Here is an 11,191-nt window from a genome sequence, read left to right on the forward strand (position 1 = left end):
GCTTTGGGACGCAGCGAAGGCAGTCTTGAGAGGAAAATACATTGCAATCCAGGCCTATCTCCAGAAACAAGAAAAATCCCAAATACAAAATCTAACAGCACACCTAAAGGAGATAGAAGCAGAACAGCAAAGACACCCCAAACCCAGCAGAAGAAGAGAAATAATATAGATCAGAGCAGAAATAAACAATATAGAGTCTAAAAAAACTGTAGAGCAGATCAACGAAACCAAGAGTTGTTTTTTTGAAAAAATAAACAAAATTGACAAACCTCTAGCCAGGCTTCTCAAAAAGAAAAGGGAGATGACCCAAATAGATAAAATCATGAATGAAAATGGAATTATTACAACCAATCCCTCAGAGATACAAACAATTATCAGGGAATACTATGAAAAATTATATGCCAACAAATTGGACAACCTGGAAGAAATGGACAAATTCCTGAACACCCACACTCTTCCAAAACTCAATCAGGAGGAAATAGAAAGCTTGAACAGACCCATAACCAGCGAAGAAATTGAATCGGTTATTAAAAATCTCCCAACAAATAAGAGTCCAGGACCAGATGGCTTCCCAGGGGAGTTCTACCAGACGTTTAAAGCAGAGATAATACCTATCCTTCTCAAGCTATTCCAAGAAATAGAAAGGGAAGGAAAACTTCCAGACTCATTCTATGAAGCCAGTATTACTTTGATTCCTAAACCAGATAGAGACCCAGTAAAAAAAGAGAACTACCGGCCAATATCCCTGATGAATACGGATGCAAAAATTCTCAATAAGATACTAGCAAATCGAATTCAACGGCATATAAAAAGAATTATTCACCATGATCAAGTGGGATTCATTCCTGGGATGCAGGGCTGGTTCAACATTCGCAAATCAATCAACGTGATACATCACATTAACAAAAAAAGAGAGAAGAACCATATGATCCTGTCAATCGATGCAGAAAAGGCCTTTGACAAAATCCAGCACCCTTTCTTAATAAAAACCCTTGAGAAAGTCGGGATAGAAGGAACATACTTAAAGATCATAAAAGCCATTTATGAAAAGCCCACAGCTAACATCATCCTCAACGGGGAAAAACTGAGAGCTTTTTCCCTGAGATCAGGAACACGACAGGGATGCCCACTCTCACCGCTGTTGTTTAACATAGTGCTGGAAGTTCTAGCATCAGCAATCAGACAACAAAAGGAAATCAAAGGCATCAAAATTGGCAAAGATGAAGTCAAGCTTTCGCTCTTTGCAGATGACATGATATTATACATGGAAAATCCGATAGACTCCACCAAAAGTCTGCTAGAATTGATACATGAATTCAGCAAAGTTGCAGGATACAAAATCAATGTACAGAAATCAGTTGCATTCTTATACACTAACAATGAAGCAACAGAAAGACAAATAAAGAAACTGATCCCATTCACAATTGCACCAAGAAGCATAAAATACCTAGGAATAAATCTAACCAAAGATGTAAAGGATCTGTATGCTGAAAACTATAGAAAGCTTACGAAGGAAATTGAAGAAGATTTAAAGAAATGGAAAGACATTCCCTGCTCATGGATTGGAAAAATAAATATTGTCAAAATGTCAATACTGCCCAAAGCTATCTACACATTCAATGCAATCCCAATCAAAATTGCACCAGCATTCTTCTCGAAACTAGAACAAGCAATCCTAAAATTCATATGGAACCACAAAAGGCCCCGAATAGCCAAAGGAATTTTGAAGAAGAAGACCAAAGCAGGAGGCATCACAATCCCAGACTTTAGCCTCTACTACAAAGCTGTCATCATCAAGACAGCATGGTATTGGCACAAAAACAGACACATAGACCAATGGAATAGAATAGAAACCCCAGAACTAGACCCACAAACGTATGGCCAACTCATCTTTACAAAGCAGGAAAGAACATCCAATGGAAAAAAGACAGCCTCTTTAACAAATGGTGCTGGGAGAACTGGACAGCAACATGCAGAAGGTTGAAACTAGACCACTTCCTCACACCATTCACAAAAATAAACTCGAAATGGATAAAGGACCTGAATGTGAGACAGGAAACCATCAAAACCTTAGAGGAGAAAGCAGGAAAAGACCTCTCTGACCTCAGCCGTAGCAATCTCTTACTCGACACATCCCCAAAGGCAAGGGAATTAAAAGCAAAAGTGAATTACTGGGACCTTATGAAGATAAAAAGCTTCTGCACAGCAAAGGAAACAGCCAACAAAACTAAAAGGCAACCAACGGAATGGGAAAAGATATTTGCAAATGACATATCGGACAAAGGGCTAGTATCCAGAATCTATAAAGAGCTCACCAAACTCCACACCCGAAAAACAAATAACCCAGTGAAGAAATGGGCAGAAAACATGAATAGACACTTCTCTAAAGAAGACATCCGGATGGCCAACAGGCACATGAAAAGATGTTCAGCGTCGCTCCTTATCAGGGAAATACAAATCAAAACCACACTCAGGTATCACCTCACGCCAGTCAGAGTGGCCAAAATGAACAAATCAGGAGACTCTAGATGCTGGAGAGGATGTGGAGAAACGGGAACCCTCTTGCACTGTTGGTGGGAATGCAAATTGGTGCAGCCGCTCTGGAAAACAGTGTGGAGGTTCCTCAGAAAATTAAAAATAGACCTACCCTATGACCCAGCAATAGCACTGCTGGGAATTTACCCAAGGGATACAGGAGTACTGATGCATAGGGGCACTTGTACCCCAATGTTCATAGCAGCACTCTCAACAATAGCCAAATTATGGAAAGAGCCTAAATGTCCATCAACTGATGAATGGATAAAGAAATTGTGGTTTATATACACAATGGAATACTACGTGGCAATGAGAAAAAATGAAATATGGCCTTTTGTAGCAACGTGGATGGAACTGGAGAGTGTGATGCTAAGTGAAATAAGCCATACAGAGAAAGACAGATACCATATGGTTTCACTCTTATGTGGACCCTGAGAAACGTAACAGGAACCCGTGGGGGAGGGGGAGGAAAAAAGGAAAAAAAAAAAAAAAGAGGTTAGAGTGGGAGAGAGCCAAAGCATAAGAGACTGTTAAAAACTGAGAACAAACTGAGGGTTGATGGGGGGTGGGAGGGAGGAGAGGGTGGGTGATGGGTATTGAGGAGGGCACCTTTTGGGATGAGCACTGGGTGTTTTATGGAAACCAATTTGGACAATAAATTTCATATATTATAAAAAATAAAAAAAAAAAAAAAAAAAAAAGAAAACAGTGTGTAGGTTCCTCAAAAAATTAAAAATAGAATTACCCTATGACCCAGGAATAGCACTGCTAGGAATTTATCCTAAGGATACAGGAGTGCTGATTCATAGGCACGGATGTACCCCAATGTTTACAGCAGCACTTTCAACAATAGCTAAATTATGGAAAGAGCCTAATATCCATCACCTGATGAATGGATAAAGTAGATGTGGTGTGTGTGTGTGTGTGTGTGTGTATACAAATGTACACACACACACACACACACACACACAATGGAATACTACTTGGCAATGAAAAAGAATGAAATCTTGCCATTTGCAACAACGTGGATGAAACGGGAGGGTATTATGCTAAGTGAGATAAATCAGTCAGAGAAAGACATATCATGTTTTCACTCCTATGTGGAATTTGAGAAACTGAACAGAAGACTTTGGAGGAAGGGAAAGAAAAAAATAGTTAGAAATAGAGAGGAAGGCAAACCATGAGAGACTCTTAAATACAGAAAAACTGAGGGCTGATGAGGGTGTGAGTGTGGGGAATATGGGTGATTGGCATTGAGGAGGGCACTTGTGGGGATGAACACTGGGTGTTGAATGTAAGTGATGAATCGTGGGAATCTATTCCCAAAGCCAAGAGCACACTGCATACCTCGTATGTTAGCTAACTTGACAATTATCTGTATCTATATCTATATATCTGTATCTGTATCTGTATCTGTATCTGTATCTGTATCTGTATCTGTATCTCTATCTCTATCTCTATCTCTATCTCTATCTCTATATCTATATCTATATCTGGGTGTAGTGAGAAGCAAAGTTTTGTCTGTCTGTGGGCTGAGCACAGGATCAGCTTCTCTTTAGTTTCACAATGGCCACTCTGCTGGGTCCACAGTTAGAGAACTTTTCACCAGTTCAGGGAATTCTCAGAGAATTGAAGCAAAACAGAAAATAAAGGTAAATAAAGCTAAAAGTAGAAGAGGGGAATTCAGCATGGAATACAAATGTAAAAAAGGAGTTGTTATTACCCTCAGAGCTGATGTTCAAGTTGTCCAACCTATTTCTTTGTCAGAGTTTTGGGATTTCCTGGTAGGTTTGAGAGCTCAGAAGAGAAGTGAATATGGAGAACCAGAGATCCAGGCTGCATCTTATATATGAACCAGCCACCCAGCCTGCTCTCACCTCAGCAGACCTAGTCCCTAACCAGCAAGGATAGAACTCTTTTATCTGCCACACCAGAGGGCTTCAAATCTCTGAGACAGATTCATGTTATGAATCCTACAAAAAGAAGACCATAGCTATTAGAATAGCTATCCAAATAAAATATAGGATGTCTAGTTCTATGTACATGTCAGGCCATGTAACGTTTGGGACATACTTGTACTAAAAATTATTTATCTAAATTTCAAATTTAACTGGGCATCTTGTTTTTTATTTGGTATATCTGAAAACTCTGCATCTGACTGACCCATTACAAATGATGGTAAGGGAGTTCAGCTCCCTTGTACCTGCCACTATGTTCAGCCTGGTCCAGCCAGCATGTCTACCTACTTAAGCTCCCAGGTGTTCAGCTCCAGTTCCATCACTTTATTGGGGTGGGCCACCCAGGTGCACCTGAGCTCCTTAGCCCCAGAAACTTCAGCAACAGCCACTTTTATGGTCTGGGTGCCTCTTGGCCATGCATAGCCCTGTTCTCAGCCTACAGGTGTCCAGTTGGCACTGAGATCTGTGAGGTCACCATCAATCAGAGTCTGCTTGGCTCTGCTGCAGGTGGACATCGGCCCTTCTATCCAGCAGATGTACCAGGAGGAGCACAAGCAGATCAAGACCCTCAACAACAAGTTTGTCTCCTTCATTGATGAGGTGTGGTTTCTGGAGCAGCAGAACAAGCTGCTGGAGACCAAGCAGGCCCTGCTGTAGGAGCAGAAGTCAGCCTAGAGCAGCCATCTCCATGACACCTTTGAGGCCCACATTGCTGGCCTGTGGAGGCAGCTTGAGTTGCTGCAGCTGGACGGGGGCCACCTGGAGGCAGATCTTTGAAACATGCAGGATGTTGTGGAAGACTTTAAGACAAGTAGGAGGTTGAAATTAACTGTTGAATGGCTATTGAGAATGAGTTCGTGCTGCTGAAAAGGATGTGAATTCCTTCTGCATGAACAAGGTGGAGGTGGAGGCCAAGGTGGATGCCCTGAATGGTGAGATCAACTTCTTCAAGACCTTGTCTGAGCCAGAGTAGGCACTCCCAGATCTTGGACACATCTGTGGTGCTGTCCATGGACCTGGATGGCATCATAACGGAGATAAAGGCCAAGTATGCACCCAGGCTGAGGCTGAGGCCTGGTACCAGACCGAGTTTGAGACCCTCCAGGCCCAGGCCAGGAAGCACGAGGATGACCTCTGGAAAACCCCAATGGAGACTCTGGAGATGAACTGTGAGATTCAGAGGCTGCAGACTGATATCAACAATATAAAGAACCAATGTGCTATGTTGGAGGCTGCCGTTGCTAAGGAGGAAGAATGGGGGGGGGGGGAGGCGCTAGCACTCAGGGATGCACATGCCAAGCAGGAGGAGCTAGAGGCTGCACTGCAGCAAGCCAAGCAGGACGTGGCACTGCAGCTGTGTGAGTACCAGGAGCTCATGAACGTCAAGTTGGCCCTGGACATTGAGATCACCACCTACTGCAAGCTGCTGGAGGGCAAGGAGAGCCACTTGGCCAGAGATGGTGTGTGGTGAACTCCACTGGCAGAGGTAGCAGTGGGCTGGTCATGTTGGCCTTTGGGGGAGCCATGCAGGGCGATGCCCTGAGCTTTTCCCGCGGTGGAGGGCCTGGGACCATCAAGTCCTATTCCATCAAGTCCTCAGCTGCCATTCACAGGAGCCATAGGAAAATGAGCCCTGGTGTGTGGAGACCCTACCCCTGCCCCCCCCCCCCCCCCATCGTCATAGGAGGAATCCCATCCCTGGGCCCAAGACTGCCACAGAGTCTGAAAAATGATGTCAGAATAGTTTCCAATAAAGCAGCCTTTCTGGAAAGCAAAACAAAACACCCCCCAAAACAAAAACAAAAACAAAAAACAAATGATGATAATAAACTTTACCTTCTTAGGAATAATAAAATCAAATGTCTAGAGATGTTATATATTGGTGGGAATGCCACTAAGTATTATGTGTCTGTGGGAAAAATCAAGCACTAGTTCACCTTTTTATCAGTGAATGGATAGTAAACATTATTAAAAATAATACAAACTCCTTTAAAAAATATATTTCAATAGAGGCATCTGGGTGGCTCAGTTGGTTGCATGTCTGACATCGGCTGAGGTCATGATCTTGCAGTTCATGTGTTTGAGTTCTATATCGGACTTGTTGCTGTCCGTGCAGAGCCTGCTTTGGATCCTCTGTCCCCCTCTCTCTCTGCCCCTGCCCCACTTGCACTCTCTGTCTCTCAAAAAGAAATAAACATTTAAAAAATTTAAATATGTATGTATGTATGTATATATATTTTTCAATAATCTTCATTTTATCCTAAATTCTGGTATCCCAGAAATTATTGGTTTGGGATTTTTGCAGCTAAATATGGATTTGAAGTAGCCTGGCTTTCTTTGAAATGAACCCAGCTAGTGTACATTTTCAGGGATGCTGTGTCTGTACAAGGTCCCATCAGTAAGTGAAGTGGGCAGGAAAAGTCTCTGACAGGGGTGGGATTCAAGTCATGCCTTGTCTGATAGGCAGAGCCTGGTAGGGTTTGCACTGGCCAGCCAGACTCTATCCTCCCCTCATTCGTGTTCTTCACTGTCCAAGTCATCCTTTTATTTAGAAGTCTTGCTGGGTATTTTCTCATAGCAGATTAGATGCTTAGTTATAAACTAAGTGTTGATAATTTTAATCAATGCTGATAATTTTTCTATTTCCTATCTTGTCACCCTCCTTTCCTCACCACCAGGTAAGGAGGGAAGTATTGCTTTCCATATTTTATAGATGGAGGATTTAAAATACGTTGAATGAACACCCTTGTGGCTGATCTTCCTGTGTGTACTCCTCAGATGTTGGTTCTTTCTCAGATAGAATCTACCACTGATCCATTTCTCTTCTTACATTATATTCTTTTCCTGAGTGATCACAAGTCCTCTCATAGTTTCTGTTGATGACTCCCAAATTTTCAGTCATCGAATGCACGCTTATTAAGTACCTACTAATAGTTGAGGTGCTGAGGACTTAAATGTGAGTAAGACACAGTCTCCCTCCAGTTGCCAAGGTGCCAACTGCGTATTTGACATCTCTCCTTAGATGTCTAGTGGGCGTGTGAAAGTCACGTTCTCCCAAACAAGTCCATCATCCTCTGCAATTCCTTTTTCTTCATTATCAACTCAGTTATCCAAGACTAGACATAACCCTTGACTTCTCCCTCTGTCAAAACTCCACAACCAATTTGGTAATTCCTTCCATTAATCTCCTAGGAGCACAGGATGATGGTTAGAACTTTGGAGAAGATTGCCCAAGTTGGAATTCTGGCTCTGTGTGCTTGCTGTCTGTGTGACCCTGCCTCATTTTCCCCATCTGATAATTTGGAATAATAAAGAAACCTGACAGAAAGAGCTTAGATGAACTTTAAATGACTTAACCCATAAAAAGGCCTTGGAACAGTGTCTGACATATAGGAAATAAAAATATTATCTATTATAATTATTATTATGCACCCTCTCTTTGCCATCACCACTGACTTAGTTTGGAGCACTATCACCTCTTACCTGGATTACTGCAATTGCTTCCTATCTGTTTTCCTACTACAGGTCTTTCTGCTTCCTACTCATTTCCCACACTAACACCAGATTTCATTTTTAAAATTAAATCTAACTATTTCACTTCTTAACATCCTTTGGTGACTTCCTAGTAGCTTCAGAATAAAGTCTGAAGTTCTCAGTATGATCTGCAAGTCTCTTTATGACCTGACTTCCATTTTCAGTTTCTACTTTGCATGCTCTAAAGTTACTGTTTTGAATCTCCCCCATTCTCATCTCTCCAACCCACCTGGAAACTTTCAACTCTTTCTTCCAGACTGGTTTTAGGCATCATGCTTTCTAAGAGCCTTCTGCAACCCTCCATGTTGGGATTGCGAGTGCTTCTATTATGCTGGTGAAGCTGTACATGCATTAGTAGCGTCCAATGCAATGCCTAGTGAATTATCACCTGACATGTCATTGGGAGACCAAATGTAGTATTCCTGGTTCCTGAGATTGCACCATGGGCACCATGTTACTTGCTTTTCCTTTTTAAAGTTTGTTTATTTTGAGAGTGAGATAGAGGGATGGGCAGAGAGAGAGAGGAAGAGAGAGAATCCCAAGCAGGCTCTGTGCTTTCAGCACAAAGCCCAATGTGGGGTTTGATCTCATGAACTATGAGATCATGACCTGAGCTGAAGCCAAGAGTCACTTACTTAACCGACTGAGCCACCTAGATACCTCTGCTTTGTCTTTTTTGTAACCATATGTCTGCTTTGTCTTTTTTGTAACCAATAGGTCTTTTTAGATCCCCATGGACAGGAAGGGGCCAGAAGAGCTTCAGAAGAGTTTGGGGCACATGTACTAGATAATCTTTTTTTTAATTTTTTATTTTTTAAGATTTACATCCAAATTAGTTAGCATATAGTACAACAATGATTTCAGGAGTAGATTCCTTAATGCCCCTGACCCATTTAGCCTATCCTCCCTCCCACAATCCCTCCCAGTAGCCCTCTGTTTGTCCCCCATATTTAAGAGTCTCTTACGTTTTGTCCCCCTCTCTATTTTTATGTTTTGCTTCCCTTTCCTTGTGTTCATCTCTTCTGTGTCTTAAAGTACTCATGAGTGAAGTCATATGATATTTGTCTTTCTGTGACTAATTTTGCTTAGCATAATACCCTCTAGTTCCATCCACATAGTTGCAAATAGCAAGATTTCATTTTTTTATTGCTGAGTAATGTTCCATTGTGTGTGTATATATATTGCCGAGTAATACTCCATTTTGTGTGTGTGTGTGTGTGTGTGTGTGTGTGTGTGTGTGTGTGTGTGTGTATATATACATACATACATACATACATCTTCTTTACCCATTCATCCATTGATGGACATTTGGGCTCTTTCCATACATTGCCTATTCTTGATAGTGCTGCTATAAACATTGGGATGCATGTGCCCCTTCAAAACAGCACACCTGTATCCCCTGCATAAATGCCTAGTAGTACAATTGCTAGGTCGTAGGGTAGTTCTATTTTAAATTTTTTGAGGAACCTCCATACTGTTTTCCAGAGTGGCTGCACCAGCTTGCATTCCTACCAACAATGCAAAAGAGATCCTCTTTCTCTGCATCCTCGCCAACATCTGTTGTTGCCTGAGTTGTTAATGCTAGCCATTCTGACAGGTGTGAGGTGGTATCTCATGGCGGTTTGGGTTTGTATTTCCCTGATGATAAGTGATACTGAGCATTTTTTTCATGTGTCGGTTGGCCATTTGGATGTCTTCCTTGGAGAACTGTTTATTCATGTCTTTCGCCCATTTCTTCACTGGATTATTTGTTTTTTGGGTATTGAGTTTGATAAGTTCTTTATAGATTTTGGATACTAACCCTTTATCTGATATGTCGTTTGCAAATATCTTCTTTCATTCTGTCAGTTGCCTTTTAGTTTTGCTGATTGTTTCCTTCGTTGTGCAGAAGCTTTTTATTTTGATGCGGTCCCAGTAGTTCATTTTTGCTTTTGCTTCCCTTGCCTCCGGAGATGTGTTGAGTAAGAAGTTGCTGTGGCCAAGATGAAAGAGGTTTTTGCCTGCTTTCTCTTCAAGGATTTTGATGGCTTCCTGCTTTACATTGAGGTCTTTCATCCATTTTGAGTTTATTTTTGTGTATGGTGTAAGAAAGAGGTCCAGGTTCTTTTTTCTGCATGTCGCTGTCCAGTTTTCCCAGCACCATTTGCTGAAGAGACTGTCTTTATTCCATTGAATATTCTTTCCTGCTTTGTCAAAGATGAGTTGGCCATACGTTTGTGGGTCCATTTCTGGGTTCTCTATTCTGTTCCATTGATCTGAGTGTCTGTTCTTGTGCCAGTACCATACTGTCTTGATGATTACAGCTGTGTAGTATAGCTTGAAGTCTGGGATTGTGATGCCTCCTGCTTTGGTTTTCTTTTCCAAGATTGCTTTGGCTATTTGGGGTCTTTTCTGGTTCCATACACATTTTAGGATTGTTTGTTCTTGCTCTGTGAAGAATGCTGGTGTTATTTTGGTAGGGATTGCATTGAATATGTAGATTGCTTTGGGTAGTATCGACATTTTAACAATATTTGTTCTCACTATCAAGGAGCATGGAATCTTTTCCCATTGTTTTTGTGCCTTCTCCAATTCCTGTCATAAGCTTTCTATAATTTTCAGTGTGTAGATTTTTTCACCTCTTTGATTAGATTTATTCCTAGGTATATGGTTTTTGGTACAACTGTAAACGGGATCGATTCCTTGATTTCTCTGTTGCTTCATTGTTGGTGTATAGGAATGCAACCTATTTCTGTGCATTGATTTTATATCCTGCGACTTTGCTGAATTCATGAATCAGTTCTAGCAGTTTTTTGGTGGAATCTTTTGGGTTTTCCATATAGAGTATCATGTCATCTGCGAAGAGTGGAAGTTTGACCTTCTCCGGACCGAATTGGATGCTTTTATTTCTTTGTGTTATGTGACTGCAGAGGCTAAGACTTCCAATACTATGTTGAATAACAGTGGTAAGAGTGGACATCCCTGTCTTGTTCCTGACCTTAGGGGGAAAGCTCTCAGTTTTTCCCCATTGAGGATAATATTAGCATTGGGTCGTTCATATATGGCTTTTATGATCTCTAGGTATGCTCCTTCTATCCCTACTTTCTTGAGGGTTTTTATCAAGAAAGGATGCTGTATTTTGTCACATGCTTTCTCTGCATCTATTGAGAGGATCATAAAGTTTT

The 11,191-nt window shown here is 41.4% G+C and overlaps 1 pseudogene; it reads left to right on the forward strand.

Moving 5' to 3' along the window:
* Positions 1 to 4,654: 4,654 nt before the first annotated feature.
* LOC123607269 lies at positions 4,655 to 6,425 on the forward strand (annotated as a pseudogene).
* Positions 6,426 to 11,191: the final 4,766 nt, after the last annotated feature.

This window comes from Leopardus geoffroyi, chromosome A2, assembly GCF_018350155.1.
Source record: "Leopardus geoffroyi isolate Oge1 chromosome A2, O.geoffroyi_Oge1_pat1.0, whole genome shotgun sequence".
In the NCBI taxonomy this organism is placed as follows: Eukaryota; Metazoa; Chordata; class Mammalia; order Carnivora; family Felidae; genus Leopardus; species Leopardus geoffroyi.